Here is a 23,352-nt window from a genome sequence, read left to right as displayed (position 1 = left end):
TTCTTTTCTATACATTTCTGAAATGAATGTGTCCTTTCAAAAGTGTTTCATTCGTATCATTAACACGACGAGTTTCGTGTACAGTGAATGCATACGCGAACACACATGAGGAAATTGGTTTCGATCAAGCCTCAGTAGCGCAGTTGGCAGCGCGTCAGTCTCATAATCTCTGAACAGAGTAATCTGAAGGTCCTGAGTTCGATCCTCAGCTGGGGCACAGTTTCTAACTTTTCTTATATATTTCTGAAATCAATGTGTTTTTTCAAGTGTTTGTGTCGCCTAATGGTCAACACGAGGTGTTTTCTATATACAACGAATGCATACATAATCACGCAACATGCTGAAATATATTTCTACGCATCTTCCTAAGGGCCATTGACACAGCGCGTCATTATCTTCATCTATCAATACAGATTAATCTGAAAGTCCTGAGTTCAGTTCTCGAGTCTGCGGCTCTCTCTCAATTTTCTTCTTTTCTATACATTTCTGAAATGAATGTGTCCTTTCAAAAGTGTTTCATTCGTATCATTAACACGACGAGTTTCGTGTACAGTGAATGCATACGCGAACACACATGAGGAAATTGCTGTCGAACAAGCCTCAGTAGCGCTGTTGACAACGCGTCAGTCTCATAATCTCTGAACAGAGTAATATGAAGGTCCTGAGTTCGATCCTCAGCTGGGGCACAGTTTCTTACTTTTCTTATATATTTCTGAAATCAATGTGTTTTTTCAAGTGTTAGTGTCGCCTAATGGTCAACACGAGGTGTTTTCTATATACAACGAATGCATACATAATCACGCAACATGCTGAAATATATTTCCATGCATCTTCCTAAGGGCCATTGACGCAGCGCGTCATTATCTTCATCTATCAATACAGATTAATCTGAAAGTCCTGAGTTCAGTTCTTGTATCTGCGGCTCTCTCTCAATTTTCTTCTTTTCTATACATTTGTGAAATGAATGTGTCCTTTCAAAAGTGTTTCATTGGTATCATTAACACGACGAGTTTCGTGTACAGTGAATGCATACGCGAACACACATGAGGAAATTGGTTTCGATCAAGCCTCAGTAGCGCAGTTGGCAGCGCGTCAGTCTCATAATCTCTGAACAGAGTAATCTGAAGGTCCTGAGTTCGATCCTCAGCTGGGGCACAGTTTCTAACTTTTCTTATATATTTCTGAAATCAATGTGTTTTTTCAAGTGTTTGTGTCGCCTAATGGTCAACACGAGGTGTTTTCTATATACAACGAATGCATACATAATCACGCAACATGCTGAAATATATTTCTACGCATCTTCCTAAGGGCCATTGACACAGCGCGTCATTATCTTCATCTATCAATACAGATTAATCTGAAAGTCCTGAGTTCAGTTCTCGAGTCTGCGGCTCTCTCTCAATTTTCTTCTTTTCTATAAATTTCTGAAATGAATGTGTCCTTTCAAATGTGTTTCATTGGTATCATTAACACGAGGAGTTTCGTGTACAGTGAATGCATACGCGAACAGACATGAGGAAATTGGTTTCGATCAATCCTCAGTAGCGCAGTTGGCAGCGCGTCAGTCTCATTATCTCTGAAGAGAGTAATCTGAAGGTCCGGAGTTCGATCCTCAGCTAGGGCACATTTTCTAACTTTTCTTATATATTTCTGAAATCAATGTGTTTTTTCAAGTGTTTGTGTCGCGTAATGGTCAACACGAGGTGTTTTCTATATACAACGAATGCATACATAATCACGCAACATGCTGAAATATATTTCTACGCATCTTCCTAAGGGCCATTGACACAGCGCGTCATTATCTTCATCTATCAATACAGATTAATCTGAAAGTCCTGAGTTCAGTTCTCGAGTCTGCGGCACTCTCTCAATTTTCTTCTTTTCTATACATTTCTGAAATGAATGTGTCCTTTCAAAAGTGTTTCATTGGTATCATTAACACGACGAGTTTCGTGTACAGTGAATGCATACGCGAACACACATGAGGAAATTGGTGTCGATCAAGCCTCAGTAGCGCAGTTGGCAGCGCGTCAGTCTCATTATCTCTGAACAGAGTAATCTGAAGGTCCTGAGTTCGATCCTCAGCTGGGGCACAGTTTCTAACTTTTCTTATATATTTCTGAAATCAATGTGTTTTTTCAAGTGTTAGTGTCGCCTAATGGTCAACACGAGGTGTTTTCTATATACAACGAATGCATACATAATCACGCAACATGCTGAAATATATTTCCATGCATCTTCCTAAGGGCCATTGACGCAGCGCGTCATTATCTTCATCTATCAATACAGATTAATCTGAAAGTCCTGAGTTCAGTTCTCGAGTCTGCGGCTCTCTCTCAATTTTCTTCTTTTCTATACATTTCTGAAATGAATGTGTCCTTTCAAATGTGTTTCATTGGTATCATTAACACGAGTAGTTTCGTGTACAGTGAATGCATACGCGAACAGACATGAGGAAATTGGTTTTGATCAAGCCTCAGTAGCGCAGTTGGCAGCGCGTCAGTCTCATAATCTCTGAACAGAGTAATCTGAAGGTCCTGAGTTCGATCCTCAGCTGGGGCGCAGATTCTAACTTTTCTTATATATTTCTGAAATCAATGTGTTTTTTCAAGTGTTTGTGTCGCCTAATGGTCAACAGATTAATCTGAAAGTCCTGAGTTCAGTTCTTGTATCTGCGGCTCTCTCTCAATTTTCTTCTTTTCTATACATTTCTGAAATGAATGTGTCCTTTCCAAAGTGTTTCATTCTTATCATAAACACGAGGAGTTTCGTGTACAGTGAATGCATACGTGAACACACATGGGGAAATTGGTTCCGATCAAGCCTCAGTAGCGCTGTTGACAACGCGTCAGTCTCATAATCTCTGAACAGAGTAATATGAAGGTCCTGAGTTCGATCCTCAGCTGGGGCACAGTTTCTTACTTTTCTTATATATTTCTGAAATCAATGTGTTTTTTCAAGTGTTAGTGTCGCCTAATGGTCAACACGAGGTGTTTTCTATATACAACGAATGCATACATAATCACGCAACATGCTGAAATATATTTCCATGCATCTTCCTAAGGGCCATTGACGCAGCGCGTCATTATCTTCATCTATCAATACAGATTAATCTGAAAGTCCTGAGTTCAGTTCTCGAGTCTGCGGCTCTCTCTCAATTTTCTTCTTTTCTATACATTTCTGAAATGAATGTGTCCTTTCAAAAGTGTTTCATTCGTATCATTAACACGACGAGTTTCGTGTACAGTGAATGCATACGCGAACACACATGAGGAAATTGGTTTCGATCAAGCCTCAGTAGCGCAGTTGGCAGCGCGTCAGTCTCATAATCTCTGAACAGAGTAATCTGAAGGTCCTGAGTTCGATCCTCAGCTGGGGCACAGTTTCTAACTTTTCTTATATATTTCTGAAATCAATGTGTTTTTTCAAGTGTTTGTGTCGCCTAATGGTCAACACGAGGTGTTTTCTATATACAACGAATGCATACATAATCACGCAACATGCTGAAATATATTTCTACGCATCTTCCTAAGGGCCATTGACACAGCGCGTCATTATCTTCATCTATCAATACAGATTAATCTGAAAGTCCTGAGTTCAGTTCTCGAGTCTGCGGCTCTCTCTCAATTTTCTTCTTTTCTATACATTTCTGAAATGAATGTGTCCTTTCAAAAGTGTTTCATTCGTATCATTAACACGACGAGTTTCGTGTACAGTGAATGCATACGCGAACACACATGAGGAAATTGCTGTCGAACAAGCCTCAGTAGCGCTGTTGACAACGCGTCAGTCTCATAATCTCTGAACAGAGTAATATGAAGGTCCTGAGTTCGATCCTCAGCTGGGGCACAGTTTCTTACTTTTCTTATATATTTCTGAAATCAATGTGTTTTTTCAAGTGTTAGTGTCGCCTAATGGTCAACACGAGGTGTTTTCTATATACAACGAATGCATACATAATCACGCAACATGCTGAAATATATTTCCATGCATCTTCCTAAGGGCCATTGACGCAGCGCGTCATTATCTTCATCTATCAATACAGATTAATCTGAAAGTCCTGAGTTCAGTTCTTGTATCTGCGGCTCTCTCTCAATTTTCTTCTTTTCTATACATTTGTGAAATGAATGTGTCCTTTCAAAAGTGTTTCATTGGTATCATTAACACGACGAGTTTCGTGTACAGTGAATGCATACGCGAACACACATGAGGAAATTGGTTTCGATCAAGCCTCAGTAGCGCAGTTGGCAGCGCGTCAGTCTCATAATCTCTGAACAGAGTAATCTGAAGGTCCTGAGTTCGATCCTCAGCTGGGGCACAGTTTCTAACTTTTCTTATATATTTCTGAAATCAATGTGTTTTTTCAAGTGTTTGTGTCGCCTAATGGTCAACACGAGGTGTTTTCTATATACAACGAATGCATACATAATCACGCAACATGCTGAAATATATTTCTACGCATCTTCCTAAGGGCCATTGACACAGCGCGTCATTATCTTCATCTATCAATACAGATTAATCTGAAAGTCCTGAGTTCAGTTCTCGAGTCTGCGGCTCTCTCTCAATTTTCTTCTTTTCTATAAATTTCTGAAATGAATGTGTCCTTTCAAATGTGTTTCATTGGTATCATTAACACGAGGAGTTTCGTGTACAGTGAATGCATACGCGAACAGACATGAGGAAATTGGTTTCGATCAATCCTCAGTAGCGCAGTTGGCAGCGCGTCAGTCTCATTATCTCTGAAGAGAGTAATCTGAAGGTCCGCAGTTCGATCCTCAGCTAGGGCACATTTTCTAACTTTTCTTATATATTTCTGAAATCAATGTGTTTTTTCAAGTGTTTGTGTCGCGTAATGGTCAACACGAGGTGTTTTCTATATACAACGAATGCATACATAATCACGCAACATGCTGAAATATATTTCTACGCATCTTCCTAAGGGCCATTGACACAGCGCGTCATTATCTTCATCTATCAATACAGATTAATCTGAAAGTCCTGAGTTCAGTTCTCGAGTCTGCGGCTCTCTCTCAATTTTCTTCTTTTCTATACATTTCTGAAATGAATGTGTCCTTTCAAAAGTGTTTCATTCGTATCATTAACACGACGAGTTTCGTGTACAGTGAATGCATACGCGAACACACATGAGGAAATTGGTTTCGATCAATCCTCAGTAGCGCAGTTGGCAGCGCGTCAGTCTCATAATCTCTGAACAGAGTAATATGAAGGTCCTGAGTTCGATCCTCAGCTGGGCACAGTTTCTAACTTTCCTTATATATTTCTAAAATCAATGTGTTTTATCAAGTGTTTGTGTCGCGTAATGGTCAACACGAGGTGTTTTCTATATACAACGAATTCATACATAATCACGCAACATGCTGAAATATATTTCTACGCATCTTCCTAAGGGCCATTGACACAGCGCGTCATTATCTTCATCTATCAATACAGATTAATCTGAAAGTCCTGAGTTCAGTTCTCGAATCTGCGGCACTCTCTCAATTTTCTTCTTTTCTATACATTTCTGAAATGAATGTGTCCTTTCAAAAGTGTTTCATTGGTATCATTAACACGACGAGTTTCGTGTACAGTGAATGCATACGCGAACACACATGAGGAAATTGGTGTCGATCAAGCCTCAGTAGCGCAGTTGGCAGCGCGTCAGTCTCATTATCTCTGAACAGAGTAATCTGAAGGTCCTGAGTTCGATCCTCAGCTGGGGCACAGTTTCTAACTTTTCTTATATATTTCTGAAATCAATGTGTTTTTTCAAGTGTTAGTGTCGCCTAATGGTCAACACGAGGTGTTTTCTATATACAACGAATGCATACATAATCACGCAACATGCTGAAATATATTTCCATGCATCTTCCTAAGGGCCATTGACGCAGCGCGTCATTATCTTCATCTATCAATACAGATTAATCTGAAAGTCCTGAGTTCAGTTCTCGAGTCTGCGGCTCTCTCTCAATTTTCTTCTTTTCTATACATTTCTGAAATGAATGTGTCCTTTCAAATGTGTTTCATTGGTATCATTAACACGAGTAGTTTCGTGTACAGTGAATGCATACGCGAACAGACATGAGGAAATTGGTTTTGATCAAGCCTCAGTAGCGCAGTTGGCAGCGCGTCAGTCTCATAATCTCTGAACAGAGTAATCTGAAGGTCCTGAGTTCGATCCTCAGCTGGGGCACAGTTTCTAACTTTTCTTATATATTTCTGAAATCAATGTGTTTTTTCAAGTGTTTGTGTCGCCTAATGGTCAACACGAGGTGTTTTCTATATACAACGAATTCATACATAATCACGCAACATGCTGAAATATATTTCTAGCATCTTCCTAAGGGCCATTGACGCAGCGCGTCATTATCTTCATCTATCAATACAGATTAATCTGAAAGTCCTGAGTTGAGTTCTCGAGTCTGCGGTTCTCTCAATATTTTCTTCTTTTCTATACATTTCTGAAATGAATGTGTCCTTTCAAAAGTGTTTCATTCGTATCATTAACACGACGAGTTTCGTGTACAGTGAATGCATACGCGAACACACATGAGGAAATTGGTTTTAATCAAGCCTCAGTAGCGCAGTTGGCAGCGCGTCAGTCTCATAATCTCTGAACAGAGTAATCTAAAGGTCCTGAGTTCGATCCTCAGCTGGGGCACAGTTTCTAACTTTTCTTATATATTTCTGAAATCAATGTGTTTTTTCAAGTGTTAGTGTCGCCTAATGGTCAACACGAGGTGTTTTCTATATACAACGAATGCATACATAATCACGCAACATGCTGAAATATATTTCCATGCATCTTCCTAAGGGCCATTGACGCAGCGCGTCATTATCTTCATCTATCAATACAGATTAATATGAAAGTCCTGAGTTCAGTTCTCGTATCTGCGGCTCTCTCTCAATTTTCTTCTTTTCTATACATTTCTGAAATGAATGTGTCCTTTCAAAAGTGTTTCATTGGTATCATTAACACGAGGAGTTTCGTGTACAGTGAATGCATACGCGAACAGACATGAGGAAATTGGTTTTGATCAAGCCTCAGTAGCGCAGTTGGCAGCGCGTCACTCTCATAATCTCTGAACAGAGTAATCTGAAGGTCCTGAGTTCGATCCTCAGCTGGGGCACAGTTTCTAACTTTTCTTATATATTTCTGAAATCAATGTGTTTTTTCAAGTGTTTGTGTCGCCTAATGGTCAACACGAGGTGTTTTCTATATACAACGAATTCATACATAATCACGCAACATGCTGAAATATATTTCTAGCATCTTCCTAAGGGCCATTGACAAAGCGCGTCATTATCTTCATCTATCAATACAGATTAATCTGAAAGTCCTGAGTTCAGTTCTTGTATCTGCGGCTCTCTCTCAATTTTCTTCTTTTCTATACATTTCTGAAATGAATGTGTCCTTTCCAAAGTGTTTCATTCTTATCATAAACACGAGGAGTTTCGTGTACAGTGAATGCATACGCGAACACACATGAGGAAATTGGTTTTCATCAAGCCTCAGTAGCGCAGTTGGCAGCGCGTCAGTCTCATAATCTCTGAACAGAGTAATCTGAAGGTCCTGAGTTCGATCCTCAGCTGGGGCACAGTTTCTAACTTTTCTTATATATTTCTGAAATCAATGTGTTTTTTCAAGTGTTTGTGTCGCCTAATGGTCAACACGAGGTGTTTTCTATATACAACGAATTCATACATAATCACGCAACATGCTGAAATATATTTCTAGCATCTTCCTAAGGGCCATTGACACAGCGCGTCATTATCTTCATCTATCAATACAGATTGAAAGTCCTGAGTTCAGTTCTCGAGTCTGCGGTTCTCTCAATATTTTCTTCTTTTCTATACATTTCTGAAATGAATGTGTCCTTTCAAAAGTGTTTCATTCGTATCATAAACACAACGAGTTTCGTGTACAGTGAATGCATACGCGAACACACATGAGGAAATTGGTTTTAATCAATCCTCAGTAGCGCAGTTGGCAGCGCGTCAGTCTCATAATCTCTGAACAGAGTAATCTGAATGTCCTGAGTTCGATCCTCAGCTGGGGCACAGTTTCTAACTTTTCTTATATATTTCTGAAATCAATGTGTTTTTTCAAGTGTTAGTGTCGCCTAATGGTCAACACGAGGTGTTTTCTATATACAACGAATGCATACATAATCACGCAACATGCTGAAATATATTTCCATGCATCTTCCTAAGGGCCATTGACGCAGCGCGTCATTATCTTCATCTATCAATACAGATTAATCTGAAAGTCCTGAGTTCAGTTCTCGAGTCTGCGGCTCTCTCTCAATTTTCTTCTTTTCTATACATTTCTGAAATGAATGTGTCCTTTCAAAAGTGTTTCATTCGTATCATTAACACGACGAGTTTCGTGTACAGTGAATGCATACGCGAACACACATGAGGAAATTGGTGTCGATCAAGCCTCAGTAGCGCAGTTGGCAGCGCGTCAGTCTCATTATCTCTGAACAGAGTAATCTGAAGGTCCTGAGTTCGATCCTCAGCTGGGGCACAGTTTCTAACTTTTCTTATATATTTCTGAAATCAATGTGTTTTTTCAAGTGTTTGTGTCGCCTAATGGTCAACAGATTAATCTGAAAGTCCTGAGTTCAGTTCTTGTATCTGCGGCTCTCTCTCAATTTTCTTCTTTTCTATACATTTCTGAAATGAATGTGTCCTTTCCAAAGTGTTTCATTCTTATCATAAACACGACGAGTTTCGTGTACAGTGAATGCATACGCGAACACACATGAGGAAATTGGTTTCGATCAAGCCTCAGTAGCGCAGTTGGCAGCGCGTCAGTCTCATAATCTCTGAACAGAGTAATCTGAAGGTCCTGAGTTCGATCCTCAGCTGGGGCACAGTTTCTAACTTTTCTTATATATTTCTGAAATCAATGTGTTTTTTCAAGTGTTTGTGTCGCCTAATGGTCAACACGAGGTGTTTTCTATATACAACGAATGCATACATAATCACGCAACATGCTGAAATATATTTCTACGCATCTTCCTAAGGGCCATTGACACAGCGCGTCATTATCTTCATCTATCAATACAGATTAATCTGAAAGTCCTGAGTTCAGTTCTCGAGTCTGCGGCTCTCTCTCAATTTTCTTCTTTTCTATACATTTCTGAAATGAATGTGTCCTTTCAAAAGTGTTTCATTCGTATCATTAACACGACGAGTTTCGTGTACAGTGAATGCATACGCGAACAGACATGAGGAAATTGGTTTCGATCAATCCTCAGTAGCGCAGTTGGCAGCGCGTCAGTCTCATTATCTCTGAAGAGAGTAATCTGAAGGTCCGGAGTTCGATCCTCAGCTAGGGCACATTTTCTAACTTTTCTTATATATTTCTGAAATCAATGTGTTTTTTCAAGTGTTAGTGTCGCCTAATGGTCAACACGAGGTGTTTTCTATATACAACGAATGCATACATAATCACGCAACATGCTGAAATATATTTCCATGCATCTTCCTAAGGGCCATTGACGCAGCGCGTCATTATCTTCATCTATCAATACAGATTAATCTGAAAGTCCTGAGTTCAGTTCTCGAGTCTGCGGCTCTCTCTCAATTTTCTTCTTTTCTATACATTTCTGAAATGAATGTGTCCTTTCAAAAGTGTTTCATTCGTATCATTAACACGACGAGTTTCGTGTACAGTGAATGCATACGCGAACACACATGAGGAAATTGGTTTCGATCAAGCCTCAGTAGCGCAGTTGGCAGCGCGTCAGTCTCATAATCTCTGAACAGAGTAATCTGAAGGTCCTGAGTTCGATCCTCAGCTGGGGCACAGTTTCTAACTTTTCTTATATATTTCTGAAATCAATGTGTTTTTTCAAGTGTTTGTGTCGCCTAATGGTCAACACGAGGTGTTTTCTATATACAACGAATGCATACATAATCACGCAACATGCTGAAATATATTTCTACGCATCTTCCTAAGGGCCATTGACACAGCGCGTCATTATCTTCATCTATCAATACAGATTAATCTGAAAGTCCTGAGTTCAGTTCTCGAGTCTGCGGCTCTCTCTCAATTTTCTTCTTTTCTATACATTTCTGAAATGAATGTGTCCTTTCAAAAGTGTTTCATTCGTATCATTAACACGACGAGTTTCGTGTACAGTGAATGCATACGCGAACACACATGAGGAAATTGCTGTCGAACAAGCCTCAGTAGCGCTGTTGACAACGCGTCAGTCTCATAATCTCTGAACAGAGTAATATGAAGGTCCTGAGTTCGATCCTCAGCTGGGGCACAGTTTCTTACTTTTCTTATATATTTCTGAAATCAATGTGTTTTTTCAAGTGTTAGTGTCGCCTAATGGTCAACACGAGGTGTTTTCTATATACAACGAATGCATACATAATCACGCAACATGCTGAAATATATTTCCATGCATCTTCCTAAGGGCCATTGACGCAGCGCGTCATTATCTTCATCTATCAATACAGATTAATCTGAAAGTCCTGAGTTCAGTTCTTGTATCTGCGGCTCTCTCTCAATTTTCTTCTTTTCTATAAATTTCTGAAATGAATGTGTCCTTTCAAATGTGTTTCATTGGTATCATTAACACGAGGAGTTTCGTGTACAGTGAATGCATACGCGAACAGACATGAGGAAATTGGTTTCGATCAATCCTCAGTAGCGCAGTTGGCAGCGCGTCAGTCTCATTATCTCTGAAGAGAGTAATCTGAAGGTCCGCAGTTCGATCCTCAGCTAGGGCACATTTTCTAACTTTTCTTATATATTTCTGAAATCAATGTGTTTTTTCAAGTGTTTGTGTCGCGTAATGGTCAACACGAGGTGTTTTCTATATACAACGAATGCATACATAATCACGCAACATGCTGAAATATATTTCTACGCATCTTCCTAAGGGCCATTGACACAGCGCGTCATTATCTTCATCTATCAATACAGATTAATCTGAAAGTCCTGAGTTCAGTTCTCGAGTCTGCGGCTCTCTCTCAATTTTCTTCTTTTCTATACATTTCTGAAATGAATGTGTCCTTTCAAAAGTGTTTCATTCGTATCATTAACACGACGAGTTTCGTGTACAGTGAATGCATACGCGAACACACATGAGGAAATTGGTTTCGATCAATCCTCAGTAGCGCAGTTGGCAGCGCGTCAGTCTCATAATCTCTGAACAGAGTAATATGAAGGTCCTGAGTTCGATCCTCAGCTGGGCACAGTTTCTAACTTTCCTTATATATTTCTAAAATCAATGTGTTTTATCAAGTGTTTGTGTCGCGTAATGGTCAACACGAGGTGTTTTCTATATACAACGAATTCATACATAATCACGCAACATGCTGAAATATATTTCTACGCATCTTCCTAAGGGCCATTGACACAGCGCGTCATTATCTTCATCTATCAATACAGATTAATCTGAAAGTCCTGAGTTCAGTTCTCGAATCTGCGGCACTCTCTCAATTTTCTTCTTTTCTATACATTTCTGAAATGAATGTGTCCTTTCAAAAGTGTTTCATTGGTATCATTAACACGACGAGTTTCGTGTACAGTGAATGCATACGCGAACACACATGAGGAAATTGGTGTCGATCAAGCCTCAGTAGCGCAGTTGGCAGCGCGTCAGTCTCATTATCTCTGAACAGAGTAATCTGAAGGTCCTGAGTTCGATCCTCAGCTGGGGCACAGTTTCTAACTTTTCTTATATATTTCTGAAATCAATGTGTTTTTTCAAGTGTTAGTGTCGCCTAATGGTCAACACGAGGTGTTTTCTATATACAACGAATGCATACATAATCACGCAACATGCTGAAATATATTTCCATGCATCTTCCTAAGGGCCATTGACGCAGCGCGTCATTATCTTCATCTATCAATACAGATTAATCTGAAAGTCCTGAGTTCAGTTCTCGAGTCTGCGGCTCTCTCTCAATTTTCTTCTTTTCTATACATTTCTGAAATGAATGTGTCCTTTCAAATGTGTTTCATTGGTATCATTAACACGAGTAGTTTCGTGTACAGTGAATGCATACGCGAACAGACATGAGGAAATTGGTTTTGATCAAGCCTCAGTAGCGCAGTTGGCAGCGCGTCAGTCTCATAATCTCTGAACAGAGTAATCTGAAGGTCCTGAGTTCGATCCTCAGCTGGGGCACAGTTTCTAACTTTTCTTATATATTTCTGAAATCAATGTGTTTTTTCAAGTGTTTGTGTCGCCTAATGGTCAACACGAGGTGTTTTCTATATACAACGAATTCATACATAATCACGCAACATGCTGAAATATATTTCTAGCATCTTCCTAAGGGCCATTGACGCAGCGCGTCATTATCTTCATCTATCAATACAGATTAATCTGAAAGTCCTGAGTTGAGTTCTCGAGTCTGCGGTTCTCTCAATATTTTCTTCTTTTCTATACATTTCTGAAATGAATGTGTCCTTTCAAAAGTGTTTCATTCGTATCATTAACACGACGAGTTTCGTGTACAGTGAATGCATACGCGAACACACATGAGGAAATTGGTTTTAATCAAGCCTCAGTAGCGCAGTTGGCAGCGCGTCAGTCTCATAATCTCTGAACAGAGTAATCTAAAGGTCCTGAGTTCGATCCTCAGCTGGGGCACAGTTTCTAACTTTTCTTATATATTTCTGAAATCAATGTGTTTTTTCAAGTGTTAGTGTCGCCTAATGGTCAACACGAGGTGTTTTCTATATACAACGAATGCATACATAATCACGCAACATGCTGAAATATATTTCCATGCATCTTCCTAAGGGCCATTGACGCAGCGCGTCATTATCTTCATCTATCAATACAGATTAATATGAAAGTCCTGAGTTCAGTTCTCGTATCTGCGGCTCTCTCTCAATTTTCTTCTTTTCTATACATTTCTGAAATGAATGTGTCCTTTCAAAAGTGTTTCATTGGTATCATTAACACGAGGAGTTTCGTGTACAGTGAATGCATACGCGAACAGACATGAGGAAATTGGTTTTGATCAAGCCTCAGTAGCGCAGTTGGCAGCGCGTCACTCTCATAATCTCTGAACAGAGTAATCTGAAGGTCCTGAGTTCGATCCTCAGCTGGGGCACAGTTTCTAACTTTTCTTATATATTTCTGAAATCAATGTGTTTTTTCAAGTGTTTGTGTCGCCTAATGGTCAACACGAGGTGTTTTCTATATACAACGAATTCATACATAATCACGCAACATGCTGAAATATATTTCTAGCATCTTCCTAAGGGCCATTGACAAAGCGCGTCATTATCTTCATCTATCAATACAGATTAATCTGAAAGTCCTGAGTTCAGTTCTTGTATCTGCGGCTCTCTCTCAATTTTCTTCTTTTCTATACATTTCTGAAATGAATGTGTCCTTTCCAAAGTGTTTCATTCTTATCATAAACACGAGGAGTTTCGTGTACAGTGAATGCATACGCGAACACACATGAGGAAATTGGTTTTCATCAAGCCTCAGTAGCGCAGTTGGCAGCGCGTCAGTCTCATAATCTCTGAACAGAGTAATCTGAAGGTCCTGAGTTCGATCCTCAGCTGGGGCACAGTTTCTAACTTTTCTTATATATTTCTGAAATCAATGTGTTTTTTCAAGTGTTTGTGTCGCCTAATGGTCAACACGAGGTGTTTTCTATATACAACGAATTCATACATAATCACGCAACATGCTGAAATATATTTCTAGCATCTTCCTAAGGGCCATTGACACAGCGCGTCATTATCTTCATCTATCAATACAGATTGAAAGTCCTGAGTTCAGTTCTCGAGTCTGCGGTTCTCTCAATATTTTCTTCTTTTCTATACATTTCTGAAATGAATGTGTCCTTTCAAAAGTGTTTCATTCGTATCATAAACACAACGAGTTTCGTGTACAGTGAATGCATACGCGAACACACATGAGGAAATTGGTTTTAATCAATCCTCAGTAGCGCAGTTGGCAGCGCGTCAGTCTCATAATCTCTGAACAGAGTAATCTGAATGTCCTGAGTTCGATCCTCAGCTGGGGCACAGTTTCTAACTTTTCTTATATATTTCTGAAATCAATGTGTTTTTTCAAGTGTTAGTGTCGCCTAATGGTCAACACGAGGTGTTTTCTATATACAACGAATGCATACATAATCACGCAACATGCTGAAATATATTTCCATGCATCTTCCTAAGGGCCATTGACGCAGCGCGTCATTATCTTCATCTATCAATACAGATTAATCTGAAAGTCCTGAGTTCAGTTCTCGAGTCTGCGGCTCTCTCTCAATTTTCTTCTTTTCTATACATTTCTGAAATGAATGTGTCCTTTCAAAAGTGTTTCATTCGTATCATTAACACGACGAGTTTCGTGTACAGTGAATGCATACGCGAACACACATGAGGAAATTGGTGTCGATCAAGCCTCAGTAGCGCAGTTGGCAGCGCGTCAGTCTCATTATCTCTGAACAGAGTAATCTGAAGGTCCTGAGTTCGATCCTCAGCTGGGGCACAGTTTCTAACTTTTCTTATATATTTCTGAAATCAATGTGTTTTTTCAAGTGTTTGTGTCGCCTAATGGTCAACAGATTAATCTGAAAGTCCTGAGTTCAGTTCTTGTATCTGCGGCTCTCTCTCAATTTTCTTCTTTTCTATACATTTCTGAAATGAATGTGTCCTTTCCAAAGTGTTTCATTCTTATCATAAACACGACGAGTTTCGTGTACAGTGAATGCATACGCGAACACACATGAGGAAATTGGTTTCGATCAAGCCTCAGTAGCGCAGTTGGCAGCGCGTCAGTCTCATAATCTCTGAACAGAGTAATCTGAAGGTCCTGAGTTCGATCCTCAGCTGGGGCACAGTTTCTAACTTTTCTTATATATTTCTGAAATCAATGTGTTTTTTCAAGTGTTTGTGTCGCCTAATGGTCAACACGAGGTGTTTTCTATATACAACGAATGCATACATAATCACGCAACATGCTGAAATATATTTCTACGCATCTTCCTAAGGGCCATTGACACAGCGCGTCATTATCTTCATCTATCAATACAGATTAATCTGAAAGTCCTGAGTTCAGTTCTCGAGTCTGCGGCTCTCTCTCAATTTTCTTCTTTTCTATACATTTCTGAAATGAATGTGTCCTTTCAAAAGTGTTTCATTCGTATCATTAACACGACGAGTTTCGTGTACAGTGAATGCATACGCGAACAGACATGAGGAAATTGGTTTCGATCAATCCTCAGTAGCGCAGTTGGCAGCGCGTCAGTCTCATTATCTCTGAAGAGAGTAATCTGAAGGTCCGGAGTTCGATCCTCAGCTAGGGCACATTTTCTAACTTTTCTTATATATTTCTGAAATCAATGTGTTTTTTCAAGTGTTAGTGTCGCCTAATGGTCAACACGAGGTGTTTTCTATATACAACGAATGCATACATAATCACGCAACATGCTGAAATATATTTCCATGCATCTTCCTAAGGGCCATTGACGCAGCGCGTCATTATCTTCATCTATCAATACAGATTAATCTGAAAGTCCTGAGTTCAGTTCTCGAGTCTGCGGCTCTCTCTCAATTTTCTTCTTTTCTATACATTTCTGAAATGAATGTGTCCTTTCAAAAGTGTTTCATTCGTATCATTAACACGACGAGTTTCGTGTACAGTGAATGCATACGCGAACACACATGAGGAAATTGGTTTCGATCAAGCCTCAGTAGCGCAGTTGGCAGCGCGTCAGTCTCATAATCTCTGAACAGAGTAATCTGAAGGTCCTGAGTTCGATCCTCAGCTGGGGCACAGTTTCTAACTTTTCTTATATATTTCTGAAATCAATGTGTTTTTTCAAGTGTTTGTGTCGCCTAATGGTCAACACGAGGTGTTTTCTATATACAACGAATGCATACATAATCACGCAACATGCTGAAATATATTTCTACGCATCTTCCTAAGGGCCATTGACACAGCGCGTCATTATCTTCATCTATCAATACAGATTAATCTGAAAGTCCTGAGTTCAGTTCTCGAGTCTGCGGCTCTCTCTCAATTTTCTTCTTTTCTATACATTTCTGAAATGAATGTGTCCTTTCAAAAGTGTTTCATTCGTATCATTAACACGACGAGTTTCGTGTACAGTGAATGCATACGCGAACACACATGAGGAAATTGCTGTCGAACAAGCCTCAGTAGCGCTGTTGACAACGCGTCAGTCTCATAATCTCTGAACAGAGTAATATGAAGGTCCTGAGTTCGATCCTCAGCTGGGGCACAGTTTCTTACTTTTCTTATATATTTCTGAAATCAATGTGTTTTTTCAAGTGTTAGTGTCGCCTAATGGTCAACACGAGGTGTTTTCTATATACAACGAATGCATACATAATCACGCAACATGCTGAAATATATTTCCATGCATCTTCCTAAGGGCCATTGACGCAGCGCGTCATTATCTTCATCTATCAATACAGATTAATCTGAAAGTCCTGAGTTCAGTTCTTGTATCTGCGGCTCTCTCTCAATTTTCTTCTTTTCTATACATTTGTGAAATGAATGTGTCCTTTCAAAAGTGTTTCATTGGTATCATTAACACGACGAGTTTCGTGTAGAGTGAATGCATACGCGAACACACATGAGGAAATTGGTTTCGATCAAGCCTCAGTAGCGCAGTTGGCAGCGCGTCAGTCTCATAATCTCTGAGCAGAGTAATCTGAAGGTCCTGAGTTCGATCCTCAGCTGGGGCACAGTTTCTAACTTTTCTTATATATTTCTGAAATCAATGTGTTTTTTCAAGTGTTTGTGTCGCCTAATGGTCAACACGAGGTGTTTTCTATATACAACGAATGCATACATAATCACGCAACATGCTGAAATATATTTCTACGCATCTTCCTAAGGGCCATTGACACAGCGCGTCATTATCTTCATCTATCAATACAGATTAATCTGAAAGTCCTGAGTTCAGTTCTCGAGTCTGCGGCTCTCTCTCAATTTTCTTCTTTTCTATAAATTTCTGAAATGAATGTGTCCTTTCAAATGTGTTTCATTGGTATCATTAACACGAGGAGTTTCGTGTACAGTGAATGCATACGCGAACAGACATGAGGAAATTGGTTTCGATCAATCCTCAGTAGCGCAGTTGGCAGCGCGTCAGTCTCATTATCTCTGAAGAGAGTAATCTGAAGGTCCGGAGTTCGATCCTCAGCTAGGGCACATTTTCTAACTTTTCTTATATATTTCTGAAATCAATGTGTTTTTTCAAGTGTTTGTGTCGCGTAATGGTCAACACGAGGTGTTTTCTATATACAACGAATGCATACATAATCACGCAACATGCTGAAATATATTTCTACGCATCTTCCTAAGGGCCATTGACACAGCGCGTCATTATCTTCATCTATCAATACAGATTAATCTGAAAGTCCTGAGTACAGTTCTCGAGTCTGCGGCTCTCTCTCAATTTTCTTCTTTTCTATACATTTCTGAAATGAATGTGTCCTTTCAAAAGTGTTTCATTCGTATCATTAACACGACGAGTTTCGTGTACAGTGAATGCATACGCGAACACACATGAGGAAATTGGTTTCGATCAATCCTCAGTAGCGCAGTTGGCTGCGCGTCAGTCTCATAATCTCTGAACAGAGTAATATGAAGGTCCTGAGTTCGATCCTCAGCTGGGCACAGTTTCTAACTTTCCTTATATATTTCTAAAATCAATGTGTTTTATCAAGTGTTTGTGTCGCGTAATGGTCAACACGAGGTGTTTTCTATATACAACGAATTCATACATAATCACGCAACATGCTGAAATATATTTCTACGCATCTTCCTAAGGGCCATTGACACAGCGCGTCATTATCTTCATCTATCAATACAGATTAATCTGAAAGTCCTGAGTTCAGTTCTCGAGTCTGCGGCACTCTCTCAATTTTCTTCTTTTCTATACATTTCTGAAATGAATGTGTCCTTTCAAAAGTGTTTCATTGGTATCATTAACACGACGAGTTTCGTGTACAGTGAATGCATACGCGAACACACATGAGGAAATTGGTGTCGATCAAGCCTCAGTAGCGCAGTTGGCAGCGCGTCAGTCTCATTATCTCTGAACAGAGTAATCTGAAGGTCCTGAGTTCGATCCTCAGCTGGGGCACAGTTTCTAACTTTTCTTATATATTTCTGAAATCAATGTGTTTTTTCAAGTGTTAGTGTCGCCTAATGGTCAACACGAGGTGTTTTCTATATACAACGAATGCATACATAATCACGCAACATGCTGAAATATATTTCCATGCATCTTCCTAAGGGCCATTGACGCAGCGCGTCATTATCTTCATCTATCAATACAGATTAATCTGAAAGTCCTGAGTTCAGTTCTCGAGTCTGCGGCTCTCTCTCAATTTTCTTCTTTTCTATACATTTCTGAAATGAATGTGTCCTTTCAAATGTGTTTCATTGGTATCATTAACACGAGTAGTTTCGTGTACAGTGAATGCATACGCGAACAGACATGAGGAAATTGGTTTTGATCAAGCCTCAGTAGCGCAGTTGGCAGCGCGTCAGTCTCATAATCTCTGAACAGAGTAATCTGAAGGTCCTGAGTTCGATCCTCAGCTGGGGCACAGTTTCTAACTTTTCTTATATATTTCTGAAATCAATGTGTTTTTTCAAGTGTTTGTGTCGCCTAATGGTCAACACGAGGTGTTTTCTATATACAACGAATTCATACATAATCACGCAACATGCTGAAATATATTTCTAGCATCTTCCTAAGGGCCATTGACGCAGCGCGTCATTATCTTCATCTATCAATACAGATTAATCTGAAAGTCCTGAGTTGAGTTCTCGAGTCTGCGGTTCTCTCAATATTTTCTTCTTTTCTATACATTTCTGAAATGAATGTGTCCTTTCAAAAGTGTTTCATTCGTATCATTAACACGACGAGTTTCGTGTACAGTGAATGCATACGCGAACACACATGAGGAAATTGGTTTTAATCAAGCCTCAGTAGCGCAGTTGGCAGCGCGTCAGTCTCATAATCTCTGAACAGAGTAATCTAAAGGTCCTGAGTTCGATCCTCAGCTGGGGCACAGTTTCTAACTTTTCTTATATATTTCTGAAATCAATGTGTTTTTTCAAGTGTTAGTGTCGCCTAATGGTCAACACGAGGTGTTTTCTATATACAACGAATGCATACATAATCACGCAACATGCTGAAATATATTTCCATGCATCTTCCTAAGGGCCATTGACGCAGCGCGTCATTATCTTCATCTATCAATACAGATTAATATGAAAGTCCTGAGTTCAGTTCTCGTATCTGCGGCTCTCTCTCAATTTTCTTCTTTTCTATACATTTCTGAAATGAATGTGTCCTTTCAAAAGTGTTTCATTGGTATCATTAACACGAGGAGTTTCGTGTACAGTGAATGCATACGCGAACAGACATGAGGAAATTGGTTTTGATCAAGCCTCAGTAGCGCAGTTGGCAGCGCGTCACTCTCATAATCTCTGAACAGAGTAATCTGAAGGTCCTGAGTTCGATCCTCAGCTGGGGCACAGTTTCTAACTTTTCTTATATATTTCTGAAATCAATGTGTTTTTTCAAGTGTTTGTGTCGCCTAATGGTCAACACGAGGTGTTTTCTATATACAACGAATTCATACATAATCACGCAACATGCTGAAATATATTTCTAGCATCTTCCTAAGGGCCATTGACACAGCGCGTCATTATCTTCATCTATCAATACAGATTAATCTGAAAGTCCTGAGTTCAGTTCTCGAGTCTGCGGTTCTCTCAATATTTTCTTCTTTTCTATACATTTCTGAAATGAATGTGTCCTTTCAAAAGTGTTTCATTCGTATCATTAACACGACGAGTTTCGTGTACAGTGAATGCATACGCGAACACACATGAGGAAATTGGTTTTAATCAAGCCTCAGTAGCGCAGTTGGCAGCGCGTCAGTCTCATAATCTCTGAACAGAGTAATCTGAATGTCCTGAGTTCGATCCTCAGCTGGGGCACAGTTTCTAACTTTTCTTATATATTTCTGAAATCAATGTGTTTTTTCAAGTGTTAGTGTCGCCTAATGGTCAACACGAGGTGTTTTCTATATACAACGAATGCATACATAATCACGCAACATGCTGAAATATATTTCCATGCATCTTCCTAAGGGCCATTGACGCAGCGCGTCATTATCTTCATCTATCAATACAGATTAATCTGAAAGTCCCGAGTTCAGTTCTCGAGTCTGCGGCTCTCTCTCAATTTTCTTCTTTTCTATACATTTCTGAAATGAATGTGTCCTTTCAAATGTGTTTCATTGGTATCATTAACACGAGGAGTTTCGTGTACAGTGAATGCATACGCGAACAGACATGAGGAAATTGGTTTCGATCAAGCCTCAGTAGCGCAGTTGGCAGCGCGTCAGTCTCATAATCTCTGAACAGAGTAATCTGAAGGTCCTGAGTTCGATCTTCAGCTGGGGAACAGTTTCTGACTTTTCTTATATATTTCTGAAATCAATGTGTTTTTTCAAGTGTTTGTGTCGCCTAATGGTCAACACGAGGTGTTTTCTATATACAACGAATTCATACATAATCACGCAACATGCTGAAATATATTTCTAGCATCTTCCTAAGGGCCATTGACAAAGCGCGTCATTATCTTCATCTATCAATACAGATTAATCTGAAAGTCCTGAGTTCAGTTCTTGTATCTGCGGCTCTCTCTCAATTTTCTTCTTTTCTATACATTTCTGAAATGAATGTGTCCTTTCCAAAGTGTTTCATTCTTATCATAAACACGAGGAGTTTCGTGTACAGTGAATGCATACGTGAACACACATGGGGAAATTGGTTCCGATCAAGCCTCAGTAGCGCTGTTGACAACGCGTCAGTCTCATAATCTCTGAACAGAGTAATATGAAGGTCCTGAGTTCGATCCTGAGCTGGGGCACAGTTTCTTACTTTTCTTATATATTTCTGAAATCAATGTGTTTTTTCAAGTGTTTGTGTCGCCTAATGGTCAACACGAGGTGTTTTCTATATACAACGAATGCATACATAATCACGCAACATGCTGAAATATATTTCTACGCATGTTCCTAAGGGCCATTGACACAGCGCGTCATTATCTTCATCTATCAATACAGATTAATCTGAAAGTCCTGAGTTCAGTTCTCGAGTCTGCGGCACTCTCTCAATTTTCTTCTTTTCTATACATTTCTGAAATGAATGTGTCCTTTCAAAAGTGTTTCATTGGTATCATTAACACGACGAGTTTCGTGTACAGTGAATGCATACGCGAACACACATGAGGAAATTGGTTTTAATCAAGCCTCAGTAGCGCAGTTGGCAGCGCGTCAGTCTCATAATCTCTGAACAGAGTAATCTGAAGGTCCTGAGTTCGATCCTCAGCTGGGGCACAGTTTCTAACTTCTCTTATATATTTCTGAAATCAATGTGTTTTTTCAAGTGTTAGTGTCGCCTAATGGTCAACACGAGGTGTTTTCTATATACAACGAATGCATACATAATCACGCAACATGCTGAAATATATTTCCATGCATCTTCCTAAGGGCCATTGACACAGCGCGTCATTATCTTCATCTATCAATACAGATTAATCTGAAAGTCCTGAGTTGAGTTCTCGAGTCTGCGGCTCTCTCTCAATTTTCTTCTTTTCTATACATTTCTGAAATGAATGTGTCCTTTCAAAAGTGTTTCATTCGTATCATTAACACGACGAGTTTCGTGTACAGTGAATGCATACGCGAACACACATGAGGAAATTGGTGTCGATCAAGCCTCAGTAGCGCAGTTGGCAGCGCGTCAGTCTCATTATCTCTGAACAGAGTAATCTGAAGGTCCTGAGTTCGATCCTCAGCTGGGGCACAGTTTCTAACTTTTCTTATATATTTCTGAAATCAATGTGTTTTTTCAAGTGTTTGTGTCGCGTAATGGTCAACACGAGGTGTTTTCTATATACAACGAATGCATACATAATCACGCAACACGCTGAAATATATTTCTACGCATCTTTCTAAGGGCCATTGACACATCGCGTCATTATCTTCATCTATCAATACAGATTAATCTGAAAGTCCCGAGTTCAGTTCTCGAGTCTGCGGCTCTCTCTCAATTTTCTTCTTTTCTATACATTTCTGAAATGAATGTGTCCTTTCAAATGTGTTTCATTGGTATCATTAACACGAGGAGTTTCGTGTACAGTGAATGCATACGCGAACAGACATGAGGAAATTGGTTTCGATCAAGCCTCAGTAGCGCAGTTGGCAGCGCGTCAGTCTCATAATCTCTGAACAGAGTAATCTGAAGGTCCTGAGTTCGATCCTCAGCTGGGGCACAGTTTCTAACTTTTCTTATATATTTCTGAAATCAATGTGTTTTTTCAAGTGTTTGTGTCGCCTAATGGTCAACACGAGGTGTTTTCTATATACAACGAATTCATACATAATCACGCAACATGCTGAAATATATTTCTAGCATCTTCCTAAGGGCCATTGACACAGCGCGTCATTATCTTCATCTATCAATACAGATTAATCTGAAAGTCCTGAGTTCAGTTCTCGAGTCTGCGGTTCTCTCAATATTTTCTTCTTTTCTATACATTTCTGAAATGAATGTGTCCTTTCAAAAGTGTTTCATTCGTATCATAAACACGACGAGTTTCGTGTACAGTGAATGCATACGCGAACACACATGAGGAAATTGGTTTTAATCAATCCTCAGTAGCGCAGTTGGCAGCGCGTCAGTCTCATAATCTCTGAACAGAGTAATCTGAAGGTCCTGAGTTCGATCCTTCGCTGGGGCACAGTTTCTAACTTCTCTTATATATTTCTGAAATCAATGTGTTTTTTCAAGTGTTAGTGTCGCCTAATGGTCAACACGAGGTGTTTTCTATATACAACGAATGCATACATAATCACGCAACATGCTGAAATATATTTCCATGCATCTTCCTAAGGGCCATTGACGCAGCGCGTCATTATCTTCATCTATCAATACAGATTAATCTGAAAGTCCTGAGTTCAGTTCTTGTATCAGCGGCTCTCTCTCAATTTTCTACTTTTCTATACATTTCTGAAATGAATGTGTCCTTTCCAAAGTGTTTCATTCTTATCATTAACACGAGGAGTTTCGTGTACAGTGAATGCATACGCGAACACACATGAGGAAATTGGTTTCGATCAAGCCTCTGTAGCGCAGTTGGCAGCGCGTCAGTCTCATAATCTCTGAACAGAGTAATCTGAAGGTCCTGAGTTCGATCCTCAGCTGGGGCACAGTTTCTAACTTTTCTTATATATTTCTGAAATCAATGTGTTTTTTCAAGTGTTTGTGTCGCCTAATG

The 23,352-nt window shown here is 39.6% G+C and overlaps 29 non-coding genes across 29 annotated transcripts; all 29 read left to right on the top strand.

The window, feature by feature from the left end:
* Positions 1 to 128: 128 nt before the first annotated feature.
* On the top strand, positions 129 to 217 carry TRNAM-CAU (transfer RNA methionine (anticodon CAU)). The gene is given in 2 exon segments: positions 129 to 165; positions 182 to 217. It is a non-coding gene; the product is annotated as a tRNA-Met (tRNA).
* Positions 218 to 1,066: 849 nt separating this feature from the next.
* On the top strand, positions 1,067 to 1,155 carry TRNAM-CAU (transfer RNA methionine (anticodon CAU)). Its single transcript is given in 2 exon segments — positions 1,067 to 1,103; positions 1,120 to 1,155. It is a non-coding gene; the product is annotated as a tRNA-Met (tRNA).
* Positions 1,156 to 2,004: 849 nt separating this feature from the next.
* Positions 2,005 to 2,093, top strand: TRNAM-CAU (transfer RNA methionine (anticodon CAU)). Its single transcript is given in 2 exon segments — positions 2,005 to 2,041; positions 2,058 to 2,093. It is a non-coding gene; the product is annotated as a tRNA-Met (tRNA).
* Positions 2,094 to 2,473: 380 nt separating this feature from the next.
* Positions 2,474 to 2,562, top strand: TRNAM-CAU (transfer RNA methionine (anticodon CAU)). The gene is given in 2 exon segments: positions 2,474 to 2,510; positions 2,527 to 2,562. It is a non-coding gene; the product is annotated as a tRNA-Met (tRNA).
* Positions 2,563 to 3,291: 729 nt separating this feature from the next.
* TRNAM-CAU (transfer RNA methionine (anticodon CAU)) lies at positions 3,292 to 3,380 on the top strand. Its single transcript is given in 2 exon segments — positions 3,292 to 3,328; positions 3,345 to 3,380. It is a non-coding gene; the product is annotated as a tRNA-Met (tRNA).
* Positions 3,381 to 4,229: 849 nt separating this feature from the next.
* On the top strand, positions 4,230 to 4,318 carry TRNAM-CAU (transfer RNA methionine (anticodon CAU)). The gene is given in 2 exon segments: positions 4,230 to 4,266; positions 4,283 to 4,318. It is a non-coding gene; the product is annotated as a tRNA-Met (tRNA).
* Positions 4,319 to 5,635: 1,317 nt separating this feature from the next.
* TRNAM-CAU (transfer RNA methionine (anticodon CAU)) lies at positions 5,636 to 5,724 on the top strand. Its single transcript is given in 2 exon segments — positions 5,636 to 5,672; positions 5,689 to 5,724. It is a non-coding gene; the product is annotated as a tRNA-Met (tRNA).
* A 380-nt stretch (positions 5,725 to 6,104) lies between these two features.
* On the top strand, positions 6,105 to 6,193 carry TRNAM-CAU (transfer RNA methionine (anticodon CAU)). The gene is given in 2 exon segments: positions 6,105 to 6,141; positions 6,158 to 6,193. It is a non-coding gene; the product is annotated as a tRNA-Met (tRNA).
* A 379-nt stretch (positions 6,194 to 6,572) lies between these two features.
* TRNAM-CAU (transfer RNA methionine (anticodon CAU)) lies at positions 6,573 to 6,661 on the top strand. Its single transcript is given in 2 exon segments — positions 6,573 to 6,609; positions 6,626 to 6,661. It is a non-coding gene; the product is annotated as a tRNA-Met (tRNA).
* An 848-nt stretch (positions 6,662 to 7,509) lies between these two features.
* On the top strand, positions 7,510 to 7,598 carry TRNAM-CAU (transfer RNA methionine (anticodon CAU)). Its single transcript is given in 2 exon segments — positions 7,510 to 7,546; positions 7,563 to 7,598. It is a non-coding gene; the product is annotated as a tRNA-Met (tRNA).
* Positions 7,599 to 8,441: 843 nt separating this feature from the next.
* TRNAM-CAU (transfer RNA methionine (anticodon CAU)) lies at positions 8,442 to 8,530 on the top strand. The gene is given in 2 exon segments: positions 8,442 to 8,478; positions 8,495 to 8,530. It is a non-coding gene; the product is annotated as a tRNA-Met (tRNA).
* A 260-nt stretch (positions 8,531 to 8,790) lies between these two features.
* On the top strand, positions 8,791 to 8,879 carry TRNAM-CAU (transfer RNA methionine (anticodon CAU)). Its single transcript is given in 2 exon segments — positions 8,791 to 8,827; positions 8,844 to 8,879. It is a non-coding gene; the product is annotated as a tRNA-Met (tRNA).
* Positions 8,880 to 9,728: 849 nt separating this feature from the next.
* Positions 9,729 to 9,817, top strand: TRNAM-CAU (transfer RNA methionine (anticodon CAU)). The gene is given in 2 exon segments: positions 9,729 to 9,765; positions 9,782 to 9,817. It is a non-coding gene; the product is annotated as a tRNA-Met (tRNA).
* A 1,786-nt stretch (positions 9,818 to 11,603) lies between these two features.
* On the top strand, positions 11,604 to 11,692 carry TRNAM-CAU (transfer RNA methionine (anticodon CAU)). The gene is given in 2 exon segments: positions 11,604 to 11,640; positions 11,657 to 11,692. It is a non-coding gene; the product is annotated as a tRNA-Met (tRNA).
* A 380-nt stretch (positions 11,693 to 12,072) lies between these two features.
* Positions 12,073 to 12,161, top strand: TRNAM-CAU (transfer RNA methionine (anticodon CAU)). The gene is given in 2 exon segments: positions 12,073 to 12,109; positions 12,126 to 12,161. It is a non-coding gene; the product is annotated as a tRNA-Met (tRNA).
* A 379-nt stretch (positions 12,162 to 12,540) lies between these two features.
* Positions 12,541 to 12,629, top strand: TRNAM-CAU (transfer RNA methionine (anticodon CAU)). Its single transcript is given in 2 exon segments — positions 12,541 to 12,577; positions 12,594 to 12,629. It is a non-coding gene; the product is annotated as a tRNA-Met (tRNA).
* Positions 12,630 to 13,477: 848 nt separating this feature from the next.
* TRNAM-CAU (transfer RNA methionine (anticodon CAU)) lies at positions 13,478 to 13,566 on the top strand. Its single transcript is given in 2 exon segments — positions 13,478 to 13,514; positions 13,531 to 13,566. It is a non-coding gene; the product is annotated as a tRNA-Met (tRNA).
* Positions 13,567 to 14,409: 843 nt separating this feature from the next.
* Positions 14,410 to 14,498, top strand: TRNAM-CAU (transfer RNA methionine (anticodon CAU)). The gene is given in 2 exon segments: positions 14,410 to 14,446; positions 14,463 to 14,498. It is a non-coding gene; the product is annotated as a tRNA-Met (tRNA).
* A 260-nt stretch (positions 14,499 to 14,758) lies between these two features.
* On the top strand, positions 14,759 to 14,847 carry TRNAM-CAU (transfer RNA methionine (anticodon CAU)). Its single transcript is given in 2 exon segments — positions 14,759 to 14,795; positions 14,812 to 14,847. It is a non-coding gene; the product is annotated as a tRNA-Met (tRNA).
* Positions 14,848 to 15,696: 849 nt separating this feature from the next.
* Positions 15,697 to 15,785, top strand: TRNAM-CAU (transfer RNA methionine (anticodon CAU)). The gene is given in 2 exon segments: positions 15,697 to 15,733; positions 15,750 to 15,785. It is a non-coding gene; the product is annotated as a tRNA-Met (tRNA).
* An 849-nt stretch (positions 15,786 to 16,634) lies between these two features.
* Positions 16,635 to 16,723, top strand: TRNAM-CAU (transfer RNA methionine (anticodon CAU)). The gene is given in 2 exon segments: positions 16,635 to 16,671; positions 16,688 to 16,723. It is a non-coding gene; the product is annotated as a tRNA-Met (tRNA).
* A 1,317-nt stretch (positions 16,724 to 18,040) lies between these two features.
* On the top strand, positions 18,041 to 18,129 carry TRNAM-CAU (transfer RNA methionine (anticodon CAU)). The gene is given in 2 exon segments: positions 18,041 to 18,077; positions 18,094 to 18,129. It is a non-coding gene; the product is annotated as a tRNA-Met (tRNA).
* A 380-nt stretch (positions 18,130 to 18,509) lies between these two features.
* Positions 18,510 to 18,598, top strand: TRNAM-CAU (transfer RNA methionine (anticodon CAU)). Its single transcript is given in 2 exon segments — positions 18,510 to 18,546; positions 18,563 to 18,598. It is a non-coding gene; the product is annotated as a tRNA-Met (tRNA).
* Positions 18,599 to 18,977: 379 nt separating this feature from the next.
* Positions 18,978 to 19,066, top strand: TRNAM-CAU (transfer RNA methionine (anticodon CAU)). Its single transcript is given in 2 exon segments — positions 18,978 to 19,014; positions 19,031 to 19,066. It is a non-coding gene; the product is annotated as a tRNA-Met (tRNA).
* Positions 19,067 to 19,914: 848 nt separating this feature from the next.
* Positions 19,915 to 20,003, top strand: TRNAM-CAU (transfer RNA methionine (anticodon CAU)). Its single transcript is given in 2 exon segments — positions 19,915 to 19,951; positions 19,968 to 20,003. It is a non-coding gene; the product is annotated as a tRNA-Met (tRNA).
* A 1,317-nt stretch (positions 20,004 to 21,320) lies between these two features.
* Positions 21,321 to 21,409, top strand: TRNAM-CAU (transfer RNA methionine (anticodon CAU)). The gene is given in 2 exon segments: positions 21,321 to 21,357; positions 21,374 to 21,409. It is a non-coding gene; the product is annotated as a tRNA-Met (tRNA).
* Positions 21,410 to 21,789: 380 nt separating this feature from the next.
* TRNAM-CAU (transfer RNA methionine (anticodon CAU)) lies at positions 21,790 to 21,878 on the top strand. The gene is given in 2 exon segments: positions 21,790 to 21,826; positions 21,843 to 21,878. It is a non-coding gene; the product is annotated as a tRNA-Met (tRNA).
* Positions 21,879 to 22,258: 380 nt separating this feature from the next.
* TRNAM-CAU (transfer RNA methionine (anticodon CAU)) lies at positions 22,259 to 22,347 on the top strand. Its single transcript is given in 2 exon segments — positions 22,259 to 22,295; positions 22,312 to 22,347. It is a non-coding gene; the product is annotated as a tRNA-Met (tRNA).
* Positions 22,348 to 23,195: 848 nt separating this feature from the next.
* On the top strand, positions 23,196 to 23,284 carry TRNAM-CAU (transfer RNA methionine (anticodon CAU)). The gene is given in 2 exon segments: positions 23,196 to 23,232; positions 23,249 to 23,284. It is a non-coding gene; the product is annotated as a tRNA-Met (tRNA).
* The last annotated feature ends 68 nt before the right edge of the window (positions 23,285 to 23,352 follow it).

The sequence above is a fragment of the Pholcus phalangioides genome, unplaced genomic scaffold, assembly GCF_987345545.1.
Source record: "Pholcus phalangioides strain wild (caught in Gottingen) unplaced genomic scaffold, Ppha-v1.0 ptg000017l_1, whole genome shotgun sequence".
In the NCBI taxonomy this organism is placed as follows: Eukaryota; Metazoa; Arthropoda; class Arachnida; order Araneae; family Pholcidae; genus Pholcus; species Pholcus phalangioides.
The sequence above is the reverse complement of the archived record's forward strand: the minus strand, read 5'-3'. Positions and strand labels throughout refer to the sequence as shown.